General features: G+C 37.4%; 1 long non-coding RNA gene across 8 annotated transcripts in view; it reads left to right on the top strand.

Annotated features, from left to right (window-relative positions):
- The window catches only part of LOC137488332 (uncharacterized), a 300,450-nt gene that overhangs the window by 87,651 nt on the left and 195,651 nt on the right, over positions 1 to 17,148 (top strand). The window contains exon 4 of one of the 8 annotated variants that reach the window (XR_015515360.1): positions 15,438 to 15,587. The exons of the other annotated variants lie outside the window; for them this stretch is intronic. This is a non-coding gene — a long non-coding RNA (uncharacterized LOC137488332). The remainder of the gene's footprint in view (positions 1 to 15,437; positions 15,588 to 17,148) is intronic. 8 annotated transcript variants of the gene reach the window in all.

Below are 17,148 nucleotides of genomic sequence, written 5' to 3' on the forward strand. Positions count from 1 at the left end.
GGTTGCAGCTAGAAGGGCATCTGCTGCGTAAAACATATGCTGGGTAAGTTGGCGGTTCATTCCGCTGTGGCGACCCCAGATTAATAAAAGGACTAAGCCGAAAAGAAAATGAATGAATATATGTATCTATTTACACACACAAAGATTTATGAACACATGAACTCTTTGAATATTACCAATTACAAAAAAATAAATAAATAAATACCCAATGCATTTAGGCCTTTTCTGGGTTCAAAAACGATACGAAATATAGTCAGTAGCCTACAAACCTCTCATCTTGTTTATGTGCATGTGCTGTTGACATTTCTCTGTAAACCAATAGCGTTCAGCAGTAATTTTTCAGTCAGTCAGTCTTTATTCATTTCCCGAAGGCAAGTTGTTTGCAGCATACATGCATATCACACATAATACACAAAAGCACATTATACAATACAAATTCTACCCTAAATTTAAAAACTTCACAGCTGAGGGAATGAATGAAAGTTTAAACTAATTAAAAAACCTATTGTTTTACTAATAAGTGTTCTGTATCGAAGACCAGAAGGGAGGAGATAAAACTCGTGGTGCATAGGATGGGAATCATCTGACAGAATACTCTGAGCTTTACTCAAAACTTGTCTATGGTATAACTGAGCCATGGTCATCTGTTTTTCCATTATTTTTCCTCCTAGGTTCACAATTTTCACCAGACAACACTTATTTTTCACACTTAGAGAATTGAACCAACAAAGCAAAGAAAACGAGAACAGTGACTGAATGTATGAAGTGTAAAACATGCACATGAGGGATTTGTCTATATTTAAAGATCTTAATTTCTGTGAACAGTATAGTCGTTGTTGCCCCTTCTTACAGAACATATTAGTATTAACAAAAAAGGACAATTTATTATCTAAAACAGTTCCCAAATACCTATACTGATCAATACTCTCAACACCCAGTCCATTAATACTAATTTTGGCACCCTTTTTTGTGCTAGGCAACTTTTAGAATGGGTACTCAAAAAGCGCATGGATATGGTTCACTTTTTGTTACCTTTTGACAGCGAAAAATGGACATAAAAGTGTACCGAAGTGTACCGCACCACTCAGTGGAAAAGGTCCTGTAGTTTTTTCATGTCAGTTACGTTAATTTAATTCAAGTTACTAAAATTTAATGAAGTGAATATTCTGCTTGGAAATAACAGTTGATAGGTTATTCACAAATTAGCAAGACCCTGCAGAGAATATATTCTTGAGCTATAAGAGCTCAGACTTACAGCATTTTGCTTGGCAAGTAATTGTTCTGGACTATGCTTTCACATTAGTTGTTGCAGAGCTTGTAAGCTCAATATGACCCGAAGAAAGGGCGTCACTGCGCTTGAACACGACGCTAACACTACAAATGGCCTTCCCTTTCTAATGTTAATGGTCCATAGAGTAGGAATCTATAATAGGGTTTTGTTGTTATCCAGTCTTCAATTTGTCCTGAACTCATTAAGTGCTGGAGATGCATCTTGTGTTGTCTGTATACAGTCTATACATCACTCACTGAGGAAAAAAGACACCCTTTAACTCAGAGCCTGCGAAAAAGAAAACAATCCCTCCTCTTCCCTTCATTTTTCCACAAAGGCTTTGTATCTATGCACACGCTGACATTTCAGGGACAGACTTACACTGCTTGAGCGACGCCTTCAGTGATAGTTTTGACTAACGTGCTGTCACGGATTGAGATGCTGTGAGTGTCGTGTGCGCATAACGTCGTGGCGAAATTAATAGAATCGTCTAAACCCCCTTCTCCATCTTATGGCGGATCACGGTTATATTTCATTACTGTCTAATAGGGATAAATGAGACACATATCTCACACTGACTTTAATTGTGTCGGAATGCAGTGTTCGGCAGCACATGTGCCGGCAGACTGATATGTCGAAGTGAATGGATACTGGAATGTTGGAGATCTGTCATGGTGTCTTTTTCAGGCGTACACAGTTCTGTACTTGCTTTGTTCATCACAAAAGACATTTCAAGACTGCATAGTAGAAGAAAAAGCAGATAAGACTGAGTGATCCATAAAGGTCTAATGTTTTAGCCATGCTTTATGTCAGTTAGAAACTGCTTGATATTAAAGGGTCACGAAACACCAAAACACATTTTTTGAGCTGTTGACAGTCGTATATGTGTCCCACACTGCTAAAAACACTATTAGGACACCTATATTTCACTAAAAAGTGTAAATTGGTTGTTTTTGCGTTATTTTAAGCAAATTCGTACTTCCTGTTTGAAACGAATTTTTGAAGCTGCGTCACGGTCATGACATAATAGCGTGTATTCCAGCGTGCAGACTGGGCGTCTGTGCCTGAGTGAGTCTTATTACGTCTTACAGTGTGTTGCATTAATGCATGATTAAGGCTTGGGTCAAACCAATCAGCGCACTCTATTGTGCAACTTCATTAATATTCATTACTATCACCGTGTTTTCAGGACAGAGACGCCACGTTGTGTTGGCAAAACAAGCGTGAAGTGTTGCTTTTATAGTTTGCTGCAGTTAAGTTTCGTTTTCATTTTCTCTCTGTGAGAGCTCAGACTCACGTGTGGATTACAGTGTACGCGCGACAACAATAACTTACGTGTCTAAGAAGGATTATTGTTTACCTGAGAGCTGTTCTCATCTGCAAACGCTGGGATCTGGAATCATTTGTAGTATTCTCTTCATAAAGACGCGGCTCTAGTTGCTGGTGATTGTCCTGTCTCTACAGATTTGGTAAGTGAGCGACCAGTGCTCTTTGTTTATTCAGTTTGTTCGTATCTAACAAACTATTACACAGAGTGTAAACACGTTAGCACCACAACCAAACTTTAACCTCGTGTAGGGTTTTTACCGCATTTAGTGACCGGAATAACACGCGCGGCTTTCTGACACTACCTGTCGTGTGCATCTAAGTTTCTGGGAAATGCAGATGTTTTTTTTTCTCTCATTCGCCGTGCGGTATAAAACATTGCATGAAAAATACACGCTTAGAGCAGCTCCTCGAATCAAATATCTCGTGTGTCGCGAGGGGCATGAATGAATTCCCTGAATGAAAGAGCCAAACTGCAGTTAAAGTCCACCATTTAATAATTTGGCTAATAATTCGACTACAGATGTCCATGTAGGTTAAACACCATCACATTCTCCTTTATGTATGTGTGTGTGTGTGTGTATATTTTGACTCTGAAACTCGCGCGTGCCCAAATCGACACTCCCACACCCTCCCACTTTAGTTCCTCCGACACTCCCCCCTAAACAGAGCTGGACACGCCCACTTTTCTGACTTTTTCCAAAGAAGAGGTGTGAAAACACCCTGCTGAAACGAGGGGGTTTCATGGCCCTTTAAATCTTGAATGGCCATTTTTTTCCATCCATAACTTCTTTAACTCATATCCAATGCCTCCCAATAAAAGCGAAAGAAAATTGTCTGACATGTAGGGGTGGGTATCATTGTAGTTTTATTGATTTCGATTCCTCATCGATTTTAATACTTATCAATTCCCAGTTTCCATAATTTTTTGCTGTCATTTTTTCCCCTCCATAACTTCTTCAACTCATCTCCATGTGTTCTAATAAAAGCAAAAGAAAATTGTCTGACATGTAGGGTTGGGTATAATTGGAATTATATTGATTTCGATTCCTCATCGATTTTAATATTTATCAATTCCAGTTTCGATAATTTTTTCCTGCCATTTTCTTTTCTCCATAACTTCTTTAACTCATCTCCATGTGTTCTAATAAAAACAAAAGTAAAATGTCTGAGATGTAGAGTTGCGTATCATTAGATTTTTATTGATTCCATCTCCGATTTCGATTCCACTTATTGATTTTAATACTTATTGATTCCCAGTTTCGGTAATTTTTTTTTCACCATTTTTAAGTTAAATTTTTTAGTTAATCCATAACTTTAACTCATCTTTGGTTCTTCCATTGAAAACAAAATAAAAAAAATGTCTGAAATGTAGGGTTAAGTAACATTATAATTTTATTGATTCCATTTGCAATTTGGAATCCGCTTATGGATTTCAATACGTATCCATTCCCAGTTTCAAATCCAATGGAGTAATTAGACCCTGTTCTCATTGGTATTAAGATGCATTTTTGTTAATCTGATCACAAGTGAACAAAAGCGACACATTACTGATGCAATTTTTATAATTAAAATGGCAAAAAAAAAAACGAAAAAAAAAAACATTACACAATGGAGCAGGAATTGATCGGTTAAAAATCAATTATCCAACAGAGGCTAGAGGCTACTTTTGCATCTGTGAGTGTTACTTTGAATAGAATAAAATAATTAAAAACAAATTTAAAACTGTACACATAAACTAAAACATTTTCAGTAAAAAATAAATAAATAAATAAAAATGTTCACACAGAAATTAATCATTTTTATTTCATAACAAATATCTGATTCTTAATCTAAATATCTGATTCCAGAATTGGAATTATTTTCCATTTTGAGCTTTCCATATAGTAAAATAATTAAATTCACTCATCTACTCATTGTAAATGTGACAGGATGTCCACCAAATGGGTAAATATGCTACAGTATAGAGATCCATCATAGCTAAGTTTCTGTACAGAAGAAATTAAGTTTAATGTCAAGAAACTGGGACTACTGTTGTGTGATTAAAGCATCCTTGTTTATAGTTGTGTACACTAAGCAGATGTGCTGATTCCAGCAGTTATGAATTACAGTATGTAGCACAAAACGTATAGTTCAAATTGATTTAATTAATAGAGAGCGTATCACTTAATGCTCCTTAAGTTTGATCACAGAGAGTTGGAACAGATCTTGTTATCCCAGTTTATTAACAAGTTCTGTCTTGTGCACGTGATTTTATGCGTTAATACTAAGACAATGTAATATGCGCGTGTCGATCAATATCGGTGTGTAGGGAAAACAGCGCCCACGTGGATTTGGATCCTATTTTAACATCAGGAAATGTTAGTCAACGTAGTCCCATGAATGTTTTGGAGACCGCGAAATCCATCCCGGGAGATATGTATTCTTGCTGTTTTTGTTTTTGCAATTCCGGGAAAGGCCGCTGTCCTTGCATTTTCGCATCTTGCACGTCTCTCGCAAGCACCGCTCGCACCCGCGATGTTGTCGCGTAAACCGCCAAAGACCGCTGTCGAACGACCTTTTGTCTGTCTGTCTGAATGACAGAATGATTGACCGTGCGGCTGGCCACATTCTCACCCTGTTATTCACTTGTTTGCTTTATTTTTTGGGATTTTGTTTTAGTTTTCTGACCTGATTTCTGGAACCGCTCTTCCTCGGACACGAACCCGGTCGTCGTGGTGGTGGTCAGCTCCTCTTTGCGCCTCCAGTCCGATGACGTACACGACAAGCTAACCAGACAAACTGGTTGTGGCGGGAAAGCCCATCACACGGAGGTGAGCGGCCGGCCGGCCGGCAAGCGGCGAAAGAAATGGCGTCACACCGCCCCGCAGCGTTCGCTTAAAAAAAAAAAAAAAAAGAAATGCAGCTATACATACCTCCGGCTACGTATTTCGCTGTCTCCAGAAACGTCCACGGGACTACGTTTTCAGAATGAGCCTGGGTTGCACTATACCTACACGCATTTCTGTCCAAGCAGCTTTCAAAAACTGATTTTGAATGATAGCTGCCTTTTAAACCTACTCTAATTAATCCAAATTCACCAAAATAAAAGTTAAAGAGACTTTTGAGCTCTGAGAGGGAGCATATGAAACTTGTGGTGACACTTTGTTTATTACATCCTAATTACTTTAGTCATAAAAGTAAATTATGCATAATTGGATGCAGCCAACCCTAAACTAAACTCCAGTCCTATTTGTTGATTTATTTTACTCAGTACATATCAGACTGTTTAATTAATTATAAGGACACCTAAGAATAGTGTGGAACCAAACTTAATTTAAGTTTGAGCAGTCCTGCAGGATTCTTGACTTTCATGCCTATATACCCTTGTGGTTTTCCTTTTCACTAAATATCTATGACCTCCTGAACTTTATGAAGCATTGTCAGAGTACATTACTGTTAAAACAAGTCCAGCGCCCTGCCATGAGGCGCTTGTTGGTGGCAGAAGTTTCCGGGTTACCTGCTGGTCTACTCTCAAAGACGGGGGAGACTGGAAGTGATATTATTAGCGTCCCACTGGTGTCATTTATGAAGTGATTGGTTTTGGAAATGTCTTCTTCCGGGAAAGGAAGTTCATGCTGTGTCTGAGATAAATTCAGATGTGTTTTTAAGTCTGAGGTCAGGTACAGACTTGCCTAGGTCAAAAGTCAGCAGCCTGTATGTGGCCATAGTGATGTGCAGCTGGAAAGAAGTGGTCATAGTATTAATATTTGCACTATTCTAATAGTGATAATATGCATAGGCAGTTGCACTATTGATGTGATTTGTGTTGATATTTAAAATGATAGAAGCATAAGTCTCAATTCAAACAGATTGTACTGTTGGAGAATAAATCTCAACAAATAGTGGCATGCAATATTTCAGTGAAATTTGCAATGTGACTATTTTAGACAAAATACATACATTATTATACATGTTTAGTTGGCACTATGAACATTTGGCAAAGCTTATGTTCATCTAGTGTAGGCAATTGACGCTCAATAACAGTGATCAATTATGTAACTTTCTGGATTTCTGCAAAACCCCAACAACATATTGGCATGTGCCAGTTCCCTGCAGATTCCAGGTGAAATTAACTCTAAAAGGCAATAAAATACCAACAAATTGTGGCTCATAATATAAAAATGAGCAAATTATTGATGAACATACGCACTAACATTTATGTTTGTTCAAACTACATATTTAAAATGAGCTGAAACAACACAATTATTGGTGGTTACTAAAGTAATATTAATATGTTTTTAGCATGTCCAATGTATAGTAAATGGCAGTTTTATTTTTTAAATTGAAGTCTATGGGACAGTTGCTAGGGTGTTGTAAATGGTTGCTAGGGTGTGGCTAGTTAGTTGAAAGGTCATCAGTGATTGGCAGTTTGATAGTCTGAGTTAAATGAGCCCTAACTTAAGTCTGTAAGACAGTCTGGCGCAAACTTATGAGGTCACAAAGTTTGGTCCAATGTTAAGTCAATGGGACTTTTCAGAATTTTCCAGGTCAGTTTTCGGAAAACCATTGGTCGCATCAGTTGGAAAAGATATAGCTACTTAATTTAGTATAGTTTGGAGGTTTGGAGTTAGTTTGGTGGTTATAGTATGAACGGTCTAGGAGGAGATGCGTTGAAGACGGAAGAAGAAGTTTATGTAGTATAACAGTATGTTGGCTTTCTCAAGCCACCATAATTATGAATGGTTACATTCAGATGTCATCACTTTACTGTGAATTAACGACAAGAGCATATTTACAACCCAAGCTTATTCTGAAAACGTAGTTCCATGGACGTTTCTGGAGACCGCGATTTACGTAGCCAGAGGCTATGAATGCTACGGTTGGGCGCTCCTCTTCATGCTCACCAGCTGACTTACCTCCGTGTAGAGGGCGTTCCCGCCACAACCAGTTTGTCCGGTTAGCTCGTCGTGTTCGTCGGCTGAGTGGAGACCCGGAGGGGAGCTGACCACGACAACGGCGATGACCAGGTTCGAGTCCGGGGAAGAGCGGTTCCAGAAATCAGGTAAGACAAAAACAGAATCCAAAAAAATAAAGTAAACGAGTTCATAACAGGGCGAGAAAGTGATGATATCCTAAAACGTGGTCAAAATTAGACAAGGGATTTTCTATTTCTGGATGGCTTTTGTAAATCGTTGCTTGGGGTCCCGGGACGTATTTCGCGGTCTCCAGAAACGTTCGCGGGACTACGTTTTTTAGAATGAGCCTGGGTTGCATATTTAATTCTGTTCAAGTCCACCATTCCAAGTCTATACAAAATTTTGCATTTTAACCAACAGTAGCACTACACACGGGCCTAATAATATTGTTGTTTGACAAATAACAATAGCAATAGGCTACTCATATTAACCTTCATTTTACATCTATAGAATAATAAAATAATCGTAATCTTGATTTTAAGCAAAAAAAAAATAAAAAATTATTCTCATTTTAACCAAAATCATGCAGCCCTACTCAAAATTATATATATATATATATATATATATATATATATATATATATATATATATATATATATATATATATAAAACACTTTCTAGTTTTACAAGAAAACAGTGATTTGGAGCACATTATTTCCGAAAGCTAAAATCATGTTAAAGTGTGTTTCTATTTCACAAGCATTTGCTTCATAGAGTACAACATATTTAATAATAAATAGGTAGCCTCAAATTTCCCAGAATGTTCAAAGTGTTCTTTTAGAGAAACGCGGCTGTAGCAATTAGACAACACACCATTAATGAGGCAGAAGGATGTGTAATACAGCTAGACCGAGAAGCCGGAGACTCCTTGATCTTTAATACAAGTTCACAGCTCAGCACTATGATTAGAACAAAGACTTGCTTTTTGGTTGTGTGATTAATTAATGCTGCTCTTATGTGAAGAACGTCTCGAGGTCACGCTTCATTGTACCGTATACAAAAACGGAAGTTATGATATAGGTCAGGCCCATTGTCTTGTGAATTTAAACCCCAGATGAATTCCTCGGCCCCAAATTTAGCAACCTGTAAAAATGGGAAGAGCCAAAGATCTCACTGAAACAAAAAGAGAATAGCTTTAAAGGTCCCATAAAATTAAAATAAAGTTTTTTAGTTGTCAGTAGCAGTATTGTTAGTTTTTAGGATATCTATAAGCTATTGTGTCCCAAATAATAACTGTAAAAAATATGGACGACGCGACCACCATTTCCCATTGAACACTTTCAGTGCAAAATGCCTCATGATCATACCTGTCAACCCTCCTGTTTTTTTCTGTGATTCTCTTGTATTTTACAGTTCTATCTCGCTATCATCCCGTAAAGATATTTTCCCATATTTCTCCCGTCTTTCTCTGAAGGGTGGCAAATAAACATTAAAGAGCCCATCCTCCCTATTCGCTTGTTAAGTGATGACGTGTTTGTGACGTATGTATACTGTTTCCGGGTCCAAGCTGCCATTCATTTGAGTGGAGAAATCATTCGTTTATGATCACGTTTTATTCCTATCACACAATAAAGTTAATTTTACATAAAGTCATATGGTACACAACAATCTCTGGGCTTGCTGCATAACAAATACCAAACATTTTTACAATTTATAAAAAATTAATCACTTTCTGGCCATCGGATATTAGGCATGGACATGTATACTGTCATCGTGATTTTCGAAAGCATTAAATCGCTTTGTAAACGTTTCTTATTACCAGTTCATGAGTCTCCCCATTCAGTTGAATAGAGCGCTTGGACCCGGAAGCCGCTTCGCGTGACGTCACACTTAACAAGCGAATACGCAACCCATACCGCCGAACCACAAGTGGCTGCCCTATGCTGTTAAACGTGAGTCTGTTCTGTGCTTTCGCTTTGTTTAGGCATGAAAACACTTTGAGATAAATATAAAAACGGCAGGATTCCCTTCCTTTTCATCACAGGTGGCGTCTCCCCTTCATTTGCAATCCTCAATATAGCAGTGCGTGACTGTCAGCTGACGTGCTCCATAATGATAAGTAGATGCTGTTTCCCAAACGGTTTCTGTACACGAGATTTGAAGTGGGGTGAAAGTCTGGGTTTTCAGTGCGTGTTTAAACAGACATTTACACATAATTTATAATAATAAATAAGACCAATATACACCATGGACAGCTATTTGCCATGAGGGAAAAATTATAAATTTAAAATAGGAACAAAGCAAGATTTCTAAATATCAACAGGACATTTACACATCCCATCACTGCACTATATACAATAATCATTATCAATTTGTACAATAAACTTAGCAGTATTAATACTCTACTGATGTCTATCAGCTGCTGCAACGTTGCTTGTATATTGCTTTTTTTTCTCCTCAGTTTTCATTTGGTTTATTTGATGCCTTAATATCTGGCAAAGAGAAATTTACATTCATTTTAATGTTAATTAGGAGTTTTCAAAAAAAAGCCAATTATACATGATGTATTTAAATAATATATAACATTTACAGCTCTATTTGTTTCATAAGATTCTGCTTCTAGAATATTAATATTTTAAAACAGCAAATTTAGTAGATTAACTAGAACATGCCAAAACTCAAAATGTAAAACTCCTGTAAATCAAGTTCAAACAGCCTGATCTCACGAGGAAACGCAAGTTTTTTACGTTTTGTCAGTTTAATGGCTAATTCTTACGAATTCGCACGAGTTCAGTTGTATGAAAATGTACGATTTTAAAAAGGAGGCATGGCACCTAACCCCAACCGTCATTGGGTGATGAGCAAATCATACTAAATACTACGGATTAGATTGTACGAATTCATACAAATTAGCCACTAAATCAAAAAGTTACGAATTTCCGTGAGATTGCAGTGGTTCAAATAACGTTACAGGAGATCAATGTGGAGATCGGCTAACATTAGTTTTGTCTTCGAAATAATTTTTTCAGACCCATAAAAACACTTACTGCTAGATAACGATCACCTGTATTTACCCCATCATGGTTAACGTGTATCAGCATCAGCAAACTTAAGATAAGCCTGATAAAGCAAAACAAAAACAAAACATATTGGCTGTTTTTGTAAAATGGGGAGGAGCTACACCATGTCCTACACTCTTATTGTGTTTTGGTTGAGATTACGTTAAACAGTGAATAAAAATGCATATTTCTAAGCACTTCACGGGACTTTTAACAACAAAAAAACAGCATTTTTATAGTGGGATGAATGGAGTTTGAGTGCCAAGTCTTATCGTTGACCTTTTCTCAGGGCGCATGCTCTCCAGATTGTATCTTTCTCATGAAAATGGTTCAGGCAGGCAGTTTAATTTCAGAAATGGAATTGCTTTGATATTGTTTTACTCTTCAGATGGGCTGTGTTGTCTTGAAGGGTTGTTTTTTTTTCCCCCGCAGTCAGCCGTTTTTCAGGGATACTATTTTTTTGCCTGTCATATTCCATTTCGCTATCTCCGCGGCGCCAGCTTGACTGTTTCTGACCTGCTTCCATTGAGGTCAAGTGTCTGACCTTTGGGTATTTCTTTTTTCTTTGCTTGTGACTCACTTTGAGGAAAATAGGAAAAAGTTTCACACCGCACAGATGATTATTTGCTCTCTCTCGAGGGTTGCTGCTGTGCCTGTATGTAATTCAGTAATGTCTGTTAGCGAGATAAGGGCGAACGCAAGCTTTTAGTAGCCCTGGTTTCCACTCACAGTTCAGCCAACAGTGTTCAAGGGCATCCACTATGGTACTGTAACTAAAATGATTCAACAAAGCTTAAAGATGAAGACAAAAACAGGCTTTACCTTAAAGGAAAATGCTTTAATGTTTTTTTAATCCCATGCTGGATGCTTTTCAATCTATTTTTAGAGCACATGCTAAGACTGCTATTTTACTCTTGTTTAGAGAAAGCACGTGCATATACACTCACCAACCAATTTATTACCAGGTTGGACCCCCTTTTGCCTTCAGAACTGCCTTAATCCTTTATGGCATTGATTTAACAAGGTACTGGACATATTCCTCAGAGATTTTGCTCCATATTGACATGATAGCTTCATGCAATTGCTGCATTTGTCGGCTGCACATCCATGATGCGAATCTCCCGTTCCATCACATCCCAAAGGTATTTTCAATTTTGGTGACCCTGTGCAAATTGTAGCCTCAGTTTCCTGTGCCTAGCTGACAAAAGTTGCACCCGGTCTAGTCTTCTGCTGCTGTAGCCCATCTGCCTCAAGGTTGGACGTGTTGTGCATTTAGAGCTGCTCTTCTGCAGACCTCGGTTGTAACGAGTGCCTATTTGAGTTACTGTTGCCTTTCTATCAGCTGGAACCAGTCTGGCCATTCTCCTCTGACCTCTGGCATCAACAATGCATTTGCGCCAACAGAACTGCCGCTCACTGGATGTTTTCTCTTTTTCAGACCATTCTCTGTACACCCTAGAGATTGTTGTGCAAGAAAATCCTTATAGATCAGCAGTTTCTGAAATACTCTGATCAGCCTGTCTGGCACCAGCAACCATGCCACGTTCAAAGTCCCTTAAATCACCTTTCTTCCCCATTCTGATGCTCAGATGATCGGCCTGACCATGCCTACATGCCTAAATGCATTGAGTTGCTGCCATGTGATTGGCTGATTAGAAATTTGAATTAACACTCAGTTGTACCTAATAAACTGGCCGGTTAGTGTGTATCAATATATACACAGATATGCACACTTCACTAAAACACCAATCGAAAAAGGAAACGAACATAGTTAATCAGGACTTAATCAGATGTATAAATTGAATTATGTTTTAAGTTTATTGAGATTATCCGCATAAACGCAGCTTATTCGATTGTGTCACATGAATATGTAATGACTGAATCTCGTAGAAGATTATATGAGATTTCTAAATCCATTTCCTCATCATTTCCATGAAATTAATCACTGTTTTCTATTTATTTGGCATTCGTTAGTGTTTGCCATTTGAAATCCACATTTGCTTGGAGTACATAATCTGACAGCGAGGCTAGAGATCGAAAAAACTGTCATGATTAATACAGTTTATGATGTGAAGCCGATGTAAAAATAAAGTTGCAGGAAATTTGGACTGTCCTATTTACTCTTCAAGTTTTAATTTGTCAATTTAAAACCAAGTATATGTAAACATATGCTAATAATTAGATTTACAGTTCTTCTTAATTGCACAGAAATGTTAATACTGTATCCACATGTTGTCAGGAGTTTCCTCATCAGAATGTGGACACAAATGGCCACTGAAATGAAAGCATCCATATTGCTTTAAAAGTGACGATGCTGTTTAATTTATTGATTTTTTGCAGTTTTTTTTTCCTTTTTAGGAATGTGCTTAATGTTGGTATGCTGGTCTGTTGGTATGGTAGATTATATATATGGGTGATGCAGTGGCGCAGTAGGGAGTGCTGTCGCTGGGTTCTGGTTTGATCTTCGGCTCAGTTGCCGTTACGAGGGTTTCCTCCGGGTGCTCCGGTTTCCCCCACAGTCCAAAGACATGCAGTACAGGTGAATTTGGTTGGCTAAATTGTCCGTAGTGTACAAGTGTGTGTGTGAATGAGTGTGTGTGGATGTTTCCCAGAGATGGATTGAGGCCGGAAGGGCATCCGCTGCCTATAAAAAGTGCTGGATAAGTTGGCGGTTCATTCCGCTTGGGCGACCCCGGATTAATAAAGGGACTAAACTAAATAAAATATTTATATTTTAATATTTATATTTTAATATTTATATAATAAATATTTAATTTTTTATACATACATTCATATATATATATATATATATATATATATATATATATATATATATATATATATATATATATATATATATATATATATATATATGAATGTATGTATATATATATATATGAATGTGGGAACACACACACCCACACACACACATATATATATACATGTATGTGTATATATATATATATATATACACACACACACACACACACACAAAAAGTAAAAAAAGATTGAGAACCCCCTGGTTTGTTCTGTAGAAAATCGGGGGAAAAAACAACTAAACCTTAAGGGGACTAAATAATTTTTAAAAATCAAAAGTGCTTATATTCTAGCCAAAACAAAACAAATCAGACTTTCTCCAGAAAAAAATATAGAAAAATACTATTAAATTTTTTTTTGCTCTGTTAAACATCATTTGAGAAATATTTAAAAATGCACAGGAGAGCCAATAATTTTGACTTCAACTGTGTATCATTCCTGTTTAAGGTAAATGAATGGGAAAAAAAATGTTTGAAATGTACTCACATTTCTGGGATAAATAGCTCCCAATATGCCTTGTACTATGGTTCAGTAGTTAAGCGGTGAGCTATGTTGCTGTTTGGGAAACACCCTAGATGAAATGCAGACCTTAGCCTACACACTTTTGATCTCTTTTAACACCTCTCCAATAAAGTGCTACAACGCTTTTCATTCCCTCTGTGCATTCCAATAAAAAGCAGACTCCTTGTAGAAAATGGTAGCGATAGATTATCGCTCAGAACTGAGAACTGAGATGATCTCGGTTTATCAGCGCGCCGCAATAAATCCGAACGATCTTTGGAGAACGTCAGGTCCCGTGGCCTTTTATTTAGACATATGTCAAGATATAAAAATCCAGCTAGAGAGGAAAAGAGAAAAACAAAGTAGCTGTAAAACTCCAGTGGAAAGCGTTGTGGTTGAGAGTAGATTTTGCGAGGAGTGATCGAATGTTTTTGTGATCTCAGGTTTGTGTGGCCGTCCTGACGGTCTCTTATTTTGTGTAAAGTAAAACCCTCATTATTCGAGGCAAAGCTGACAACTTGTTATAAAAATGGAAATGAAGACGAGCCTTTTTTATTAAATTCCTCCTCTCGCCACCTGTCAGACCACTAGATTACAACAGCCGATAATCTTGCTGTCTGCATTTCAAAATAGAGCCACAATGAGAAATTTTAAGGCACGGTGATTGAGCGACAGAATGGTGGAAACAATAAGTTTCTGCTTCTCTGGAGCCGGCGTTTTGTGTGCTGTAATTAAACTGGGGAATTAAAGAGTGATTGGTCCTTTCATCTCTCACACACACACACACATTAAAGAAAAGCAGGTCGGCGCTGTTAGCCTTTCACTGAGTACTACTCTTTCATTCCTTTCTCATTTATTCCATTGTGACCAATACCTTATTTCTTTCTCCTCTAAGTTTCCCTTTTGGAGATACAAGCATTTGTGGTCATGGGATTCAGAAAACGCACATTAAAGGGATGCTCTAACATTATGATGATTTTTTAATATTACTATAGCTGTCATTTTGTTGGGTTTGATAAATATGGATGAGCATTTTTCAGTAGGTCATAGATTATAAGGAAAAAAAATTAAAGAGTTTTCAAGCATCAAAAGAATAAATGTGTAATACAGTTTTTAAAGGGATAGTTCACCCAAAAATGCAACCAAGGCTCATTCTGAAAACATACCACTATATACATTTTTGGAGAATGCCAAATACATTCCAGGAGGTTTTTTTTTTCTTCTTTTTTTGCAGTTGTTGTTTCTGCAAATCCAGGCTGCTGTGTACACTTTCAGATCTTAAATTTCCATTACCACCTGCTTTTCTCACTTAAATCTACAAGAAGCTGCTGTCAACTGACCTACCCTTCTCCTTCCCTAAACCCAACCAATAGTGTTTTCAAAAGCACCGATTGACCCTTCCACCCACTTCCGTAAACCCAACCAACCATTTTAAAAAGGAATCAAGAAAAGCCTTCACCTGATTTTTACCACGTTTTCAGATTTTACCACATTCTCACCCTGTTTGTTTTATTTTTTTGGCTTCTATTTTTGTCTTACCTGGTTTCTGGAACCGTTCTGCACCAGACTCGAACTCCTTCATCATCTCCTTTGCGACTCATGTCCTCTGATGTTAATGTTGAGCAACTGGACAACCTAGTAACTGCAGAAAAGCCATTCATATAGAGGTAAGCGGTCATCTGGTAAGTGCAAAAAGGAATAACATCATACCGTCCAGTAGGGCTGCACGATATATCGTTTCAGCATCGAAATCGCGATGTGCGCATCCGCGATAGTCACATCGCAGGAGGGTGCGATGCAAAAAAAAAAAAAAAATTATATATATATTATGGGTGGAGCCGAACCGAAATACGGTATTCGGAAAAGCAGGAATAGCATGTTTTTAGAAATACTTATTTCAAAAAAAACTTGATAAATTATTTGTATTTGGGAACAAGAAAAACATTATATCAAAAAGCTGTGTTTCCTCATGAGACCGTAGTGCATGCCCGCGTGAGTGAGTGAGTTAGTGAGTGAGACGTTCAGGAGTCGGTGGGCGGGGTGGGGCCGGGGTAAGGAGACTGAGCAGGCTGCTTCTCTATACAGCAACAGAGAAGGCTTGGCAGAGCGAAAAATACTTTTCTGCATTACTATTTTTGTTTATTTTATCATACTAAAATAACACGTGACAGAAGTTCACTCAAAAGTGAAAGTTCTTTCTGTTATTAATTACTAACACTCCCGTCATTCCTACTACTTTTAGAACATAAATTTTGATATTTTACTATATGAAAATGCAATGCAGTTATGAAAATTGAGAAATTAAAGCAATACAGAGATCTGGTCCCCGCGTCAGGTCAGGGTGCAACCTTAAAAACGCAGACGCGGCGGAGGCGCACTAAACTCACACGGGAAAGAACTGGGCATTCAATTAATGTTTTAGTGAAATAATTCTTTAAATACAGCTCTTTTGATCTCTAAAGGGGAAAAAAGCAAAAGAAATTTGTCGTTAAATTAATTTTAGCAAAGACGCAACTGTCATATTTTCACATTCGTTTTTCAGTTAGGGATTTGGTCTATTAGAGTAACCTAATAAAATTATTTTGTTGAACACTGTAGTCTACACAATAATCGATATTATAATTTATTATATACATTAGCTATTATTAAAACTAAACTATACAAGTGATAAAACAAAACCCTTTTTAATGTTTGCTTTCATTTTGACACCGCTTACAGTTGTAATAAGAAACATCACATTATGCAGAATCATGCGGTCTCAAGTTAAAAACACCTTTTGAGTTTAAATATGATCAGCCTGCCAAGTCAAGTTTACAGTGTCATAAATGAAATGGGTAGCATGGGTAAAGGGGATTTGCCCAGCACACAACCTCATGCGCTGCAGGTAGGCTGAATGATAATCTTTAAAAATATATAGGCTATGCAATACAAAACTTTAAACATTTATTCATTTTTAATGAAAAGAAAAGAAATCAGGAGAGTAAAATATAATTTAAACCACTGGTCTGGCGCTGATACTTTATTGTTTGTATCCAGAAGAAGGGGAAAAAAGCAGATGAAAACCTGGCTGGGGAGACGGCGATAACATATCAGTTCTTCAGCAAAGATCACGACATCATTGTGATGCGTTTATCATACAACGCAGTTCGTGCTTATAATCATTAATATTAACTAGTATTAATTCTCTCTCTAGACTTAGTTTTAGGGCTTGTTCTTGTCGGCGCAATATAGCCTCGGCTTACTGCACGTACGAATCCGATTGTGAAGAATGATTAAG

This window comes from Danio rerio, chromosome 18, assembly GCF_052040795.2.
Source record: "Danio rerio strain M-AB ecotype USA chromosome 18, GRCz13ab, whole genome shotgun sequence".
NCBI lineage: Eukaryota > Metazoa > Chordata > Actinopteri > Cypriniformes > Danionidae > Danio > Danio rerio.